This window comes from Rattus norvegicus, chromosome 20 (genome assembly GCF_021556685.1).
Source record: "Rattus norvegicus strain SHRSP/BbbUtx chromosome 20, alternate assembly SHRSP_T2T, whole genome shotgun sequence".
Taxonomy (NCBI): Eukaryota; Metazoa; Chordata; class Mammalia; order Rodentia; family Muridae; genus Rattus; species Rattus norvegicus.
This window is the reverse complement of record NC_141553.1, coordinates 21,296,152-21,301,360: the sequence shown is the minus strand read 5'-3', so window position 1 is coordinate 21,301,360 and position 5,209 is coordinate 21,296,152. Positions and strand designations below refer to the sequence as shown.

Sequence of the window (5,209 nt, the reverse complement as noted above, 5' to 3'; positions counted from 1 at the left end):
TAACTCGGAGCTGGAGCAGGTGAGGACTGTGATCTGTACGCGTGCGTGCGTGTGTGTGTGTGTGTGTGTGTGTGTGTGTGTGTGTGTGTGTGTGTGTGTATGAGGGGGAGGGTCTCTATTCTTTTGCTGTGACTGATCTACAGGCTAGGAATGTGAGGAAAAGCCCAACATCCACTTACTGAAGACAAATACCAGACCATCTCCAGGATTGTGTGTTCCAGTAGTCTCCTCACATCCCTGAAATACCTTCAAGGGCCTTCCCTCTGCCGCCAAGGTAAGAAAAGTAAAAGTTGAACATTTCAGCTACTCAACCAATTTAATCATTTCCTCAAGAACAGGATGTGGCAGGATGGTCAGGAGTGGGGAGACACGAGTACCATGTTTGCCTCTGTGAAGCCATTGAGAGATAAGCGGTATTGTGAATGGAGGAGACAGGAAGCATGAGTCAAGTCTGGAATGGAAAGAACAATCAAATAAATCAATTTCCTGTCTACAGTGGGCTCTTGCCATGTTGGGGCTTCTGAAGAACAGTCACAAGGAGAGTATTATGATTAAGAAATTATATTGGAAACAATGAATAGCTAGAGTCTTGTTAGGATATATATGTGTGTATAATTAGTATATATATATTAGTACATATTAGGAATATATGTATATTTTATATATTTCTATTTGTATGGACGTCTGGCATTTAAATGGTATTAGCTGTTCTGTTTGGAGACACCAAATCAATTTGGAGCCGAGAATTGTTCATGAAATGCATCCACAGAAGCCTTGACCTGTTTGGATAGTGTCAGGTTGGAGATCCCAGGAAGACTATGAGCTGAGGGTCGTGAACAAGTGCTTGGTTGAGGAAATGCCTCCTGAGGAAAACAGGTAAGGTTGTGGGTAGAGCAGAACAAGATCACCAAACAAAGATGCGAACCAAGAGATGGTCTGGTCCCATAGAAGAAATACGAGAAGTCCAACCTCTGGTGGGAGACCGCAGTGATGACCTTGATAAGGGATATGGATGGAAATCCGAAGTGGCTTCCAGCTTTGTCCAAATGCAGCCCTGGGTTAGGTTCCTAAAGGTCCCCATTGCCCCTCTCTTCATCCCTCAAAACACACATGCAACCTCTCTCTGGAGAGAGAGCAAGTGGATGACCCCAGTGGGACCAAGCCTGTTCTCTCCCATTCTTGAGACGAGCAGAGGAGTCCAAGAGGAGCCCAAGGCCGGGTTGAGAGAGAGAATTCTCCCTGAAGACAGAATAGGAGTTTGCAGAGGTTCCGTGAGCTTCTCTTCCCTGCACAGTGGGTCTGTCTCACTCTGAGGGCAGAGCTCACGCAGAGGAGCTGAAGTCTGACCTGGGGATGACTCAAGGCAGTGGTGGGCAGAGATACCTGGAGCTTACAGGGCACGGCTCTTCAGGGACAGCACGGCCTACAGCAGTCACTGCCTAGGTAAAAATGCCAAGCAGCAAAGGCTGAATGGAACTCAGTTGAAGAGTTCTTGCTTAGCATCCCTGAGGCCCTGGGTCCTATCTCACTACATACATGCACATGTATGCCTGTGCCTGCACACAACACACACACACACACACACACACACACACACACACACACACACACGACTACTACCACTATGGCCAAACTTCAAAACAGCAGGAGATGAAAAGGGATATTATTATTATTATTATTATTATTATTATTATTATTATTACATCGTTAGTAAAGAGCACAGGGCTCATTAATAGAGGACTTCTCCACAGCATAGCCAGAGGTTCTAAGACATAGCCACACTTTAGTTTTCCTGCTAAAACAAACACATGGTGAGAAAGAGAGAGAGAGAGAGAGAGAGAGAGAGAGAGAGAGAGAGAGAGAGAGAGAGCTCACACTCTGTAGATGAGGTATTCCAATATTGCCCGGGCTGACCCCCAACTCCTAGACTGGAGCAATCCTCCTGCTCCAGTCTTCTGAGTAACTGACATGACAGATGTGTGCCTAGTTAATTAAACGTATTTGCGAGTATGATGAACAGCCAAGCCGGAAGAAAATGGAATAAGATGAGATGCTCAGTTAAAACCAGAGAAGGTAGAAAACAAAATAAATCAGTAGAAGGAAAAGGGCCGTAATAGAAAACAGTTAGATATATGGTAGCCATTACGCCAACTATGTCACTAGTCACTTTAAATGCCATTAATCTAAATCCAAAAAAATAACCAAAAAAAAAAAAACGCCAGAGATTCTCAGATGGCGAATAAGAAATAAGACCCGGATACTGTAGGCTGCCATCAGGAACTACACTTTCAAATTTAAAAACACGCAGGTACATGTAAAAATACCAAAAGAGGGGTTGGGGATTTAGCTCAGTGGTAGAGCGCTTGCCTAGCAAGCGCAAGGCCCTGGGTTCGGTCCCCAGCTCCGAAAAAAAGAAAAAAGAGAAAAAAAAATACCAAAAGAGGGGCTGGAGCGATGACTCGGTGGTTTAGAACGCCTGCTGTTCTTGCTCAGGACCTGGGTTCGGTTCCCAGCACCCACATGGTAGCTTGCAACCTTCCCCAGCCCAATGTCAGGGGATTCAACGCTCTCTTCTGGTTTCTGAGGGCACCAAGCATGTAGGCAGTACTTGTACATACATACAGGCATACGCACATAAAATAACTTTTTATAAAAAGAGCAGAAGAATTGAGAAAGACGATTAAAAATAATCCACCCTCACCCCACCCCCAAATCTGCAGTAGACGCATTCATTTCTGGAAAAGCGAGATTGGAAACAGGGAGTTTATTATCTAAAATGGTCCCTTGTATGACATTCTTGAGCTTTCCCGTGAACATACCTGCTGTGTGTTTCTGAAACCGATTACCCAGAACTGGCACAGACTCCACGTTAGAAAGCAGGATCCACTACAGCCCCAGAAGACCAGACACCAGCAGCCGCTCCTCCTACTTCCTACCAAAGGCCACAAATCCAGAGCTTCCCACAGTCCTGTCCCACATTTATTTACCCCGCCCCTCCCCTACTTTGCATATAAAGAAGTATTCAACCTTCTGGTAGAATGGCTTGCCCCCTAAATGGTGACTTCGAAATTCAAACCCAGCTCTTCTATTTCAGAATTTATGACTTCTAACCGCTCGAAACAGGTTCTCCAGAGCTGATGCCCGCTCTCAGAGGCCTCCTCTTAGGGACTTTCCATCTCAGTGATGGAGTCACCCCCACCCCCACCCCCAGGACCCCTCACTCCGCGGCTTCTACCTTTGTCCTCTAGATCTAGCTTAGTTCTGTTGAAGAGGAGCTAAGCCTCAGTGAATGCAAATAGAGCCGGAGCTAGAGTCCGAACTGACCATGCTCTGTGTGAGGGGATGAGGGCCACGCTGACGAGCAGTTTCCCTGGCTCCAGGAGCCTGCAGCTCCCCCGACTCTTGTGAAGCTTGCCTGGGAATGAGCGCTGTGTAGGACCCCTTCTCTCCTGTGACTCACTGCCTTGTCCCCTGGCTCGTATACCCTTCACCTCTTGAGTTAATGCTTACATATTAAGTGAGGAGGGGGTGGGGCCTCGTTCTTTTGCCCCGGCAACAATTGTGACGTCTGTTTTAGTTACTGTTTCATTGCTACGGAGCAAATTATCTCACAAAAGCAACTTGAAGAAGGAAGGGTTTACTCTGACTCACGGTTCAAAGGATGCAGTCCATCGGCTGAGAAGGTTTAGTGGCAGAGGCTGGTCACATTGTATCTATTGTCTGGAGGCAAAGAAGAGATAAATGTTGGTGCTCCATTCTTTCTTCTTCTTTTCTTATTGAGTGGGAGACCCTAGTCCTTAGGATGGCACCACCTACATCAGAAATGGGGCTTTCTTTCTCTGTGGAAGCGCTCTCATAGACAAATCCAGAGCTGTGTCTCCCGATAATTCCGAATCCAGTCAGGCTGACAGGATTAGGCATCACGCTCAGGTTGAACTGTTGCAGGTGCCCTTATTAAAACTTAGCTGAGTGCAGGTGTGTATTTCTGGGTTCCCATGTTCTGTGCCATTGACTTTGGTGTCTAGCCTTGTGTCAGCCATCTTGTTCTCTTGATTATAGAACATATGGTAAGTTTTGAAGTTGAGCAAAGGAATAAGTCCTCCATCTTTTGTTATTGTGGTTGGTCTCCACTTCTTCCTCCTCCCTTGTTCCCCCTCTTCTTCCTCCCCCTCCTCTTCCTCTACTCCTCCTCCTTTCTTCCTCCTCTCCCTCCTTGTTTTAACTGTTCAGACTCCCTTGCCTTTTCCTTCTCAGCTGGGATCCCTCTGTCACTCCTACAGGGCTCCTTAGCTTACACTGTACTAGCTCAGAAAGTAAGTCTGGATCCAAACATCTCTGAGGAGAGGCCTCCTCAAGCGAAGAGCTATATCGTCTTTGGCCAGAAACATCAACGTTAAATTCTTAGTCCTTGAAATCAGAAACTTCTGAAGGACTACAGAAGTCAGTCAAGTTGACTGGAGATTCCTGGGCACAGGGTTCAGAGATCTGTTGAGCACCTCTGCTACATGTTTGCTGGGTGTGGGTGGAGTGAGAATAGGCCCCTTAGGCTCTTATATTTGAATGTCTGGTCCTTTGTTGGCATTCTTTTGGGGCTGCTTTATTGGGTTTTATTGTCTATTACCCTTCCAGCCTTTATTCCACTGCAATACCCTCCAATCCCCCACCCACCCAACACTATGTAAGAGAGAAAGAAGGTTAGAGCGTAAAGGGGTTGTAGATCTTTTTGGATTATATCCTGCTAATTAAGGATGCCAGGTTCTTTGGGGGCAAGTCCAGTATCCATCGTCAGGATATCTTCAACTAGTAATCCACAACAGCAAAAGGAGCAGCAGCTGCCACAGGCCCTTTCAGGCATCTGTCACTCGTACTCTCTCAAGAGTCCCCAGAATTCCAAACAGAAGCCATCTACTGCTGGCAGAAATCACACCTGTCTTAGATCTCGAGACAATCCTAGTTAGAGGCTGGGGACAATCTGAAGCCTCCCCAAATCCCACACCCGGGATTAAAATGGAAACATACTCACATAATATAACTGGGTTTTTAAAGAACCCCAAATCCTCACTGTTAGCATTCTGTCTAAGCTCCACCCCCACAGTTACCTGGCAACAGCCAGGTATGCCCGACACTGTAAAAGGGGCTGCTTTTCCTCTCCTCATTCCCTTGCCTCTTGCTCTTGCCCTTTCCCCCTCTTCCCCTTTGTCCCTTCTCT

At 46.6% G+C, this 5,209-nt stretch overlaps 1 long non-coding RNA gene across 1 annotated transcript; it reads right to left on the bottom strand.

Annotated features, from left to right (window-relative positions):
• Positions 1-290: 290 nt before the first annotated feature.
• LOC102550601 (uncharacterized) lies at positions 291-3,502 on the bottom strand. Its single transcript, XR_015645795.1, has 3 exons — positions 3,325-3,502; positions 2,820-2,932; positions 291-451 (listed from the first exon to the last, which is right to left on the bottom strand). It is a non-coding gene; the product is annotated as an uncharacterized LOC102550601 (long non-coding RNA).
• Between the last annotated feature and the right edge of the window lie 1,707 nt (positions 3,503-5,209).